This window comes from Palaemon carinicauda, chromosome 19 (genome assembly GCF_036898095.1).
Source record: "Palaemon carinicauda isolate YSFRI2023 chromosome 19, ASM3689809v2, whole genome shotgun sequence".
Classification (NCBI taxonomy): Eukaryota; Metazoa; Arthropoda; class Malacostraca; order Decapoda; family Palaemonidae; genus Palaemon; species Palaemon carinicauda.
This window is the reverse complement of record NC_090743.1, coordinates 53,471,373-53,472,114: the sequence shown is the minus strand read 5'-3', so window position 1 is coordinate 53,472,114 and position 742 is coordinate 53,471,373.

Here is a 742-nt window from a genome sequence, read left to right as displayed (position 1 = left end):
AGATGGTCGGTTTCTATTTTCGATATTTAGTTGATGCTCATCTTTTCTTTTTTTTTTTTTTTTTTCTTTTTTTTTGGTGACACCGAGACCAACACTAGTATTACACTTCTAACTTTATTAGGGGTAAAAAGATGGAATTAATATAATTATTATAATTTCCTTATCCAAAGGTGATGCACATAGGAATTTTTCATTGGGATCCATTGCCTCTTCTATCTATGTGCAGGTAAATAAACACTATATGTGAATATATTTGTGCATATATATACATACAGTATGTATGTTTATATATATATATATATATATATATATATATATATATATATATCTATCTATCTATCTATCTATCTATCTATCTATCTATATATATATATATATATATATATATATATATATATATATATATATATATATATATATATATATATATTGCATATCAGTATTCAGGTAGTTGTTAAAAACTAGTATTAACATCAATATCTGGAGGAAGATAAACATTTCGTTATTCGGAAAACTTTATTCAAAGCTTAGTCTCAAGTAACCAACTTCTTAGACTTTTCTTAAATGTTTGTCTATTACACAAAATGTTTCGAAGTTGAACTCTTCATTTTCTCGTTGTACCTCAAAGTGCCTCAGACAATATTTTTGCTCATGTATTGCTTGCTTTGTCTCTCATTTTTTTTCAAATGAATTCTATATTTTGTTTCATTATTTTGTTATTCGTATAATTTTTAATTCACAT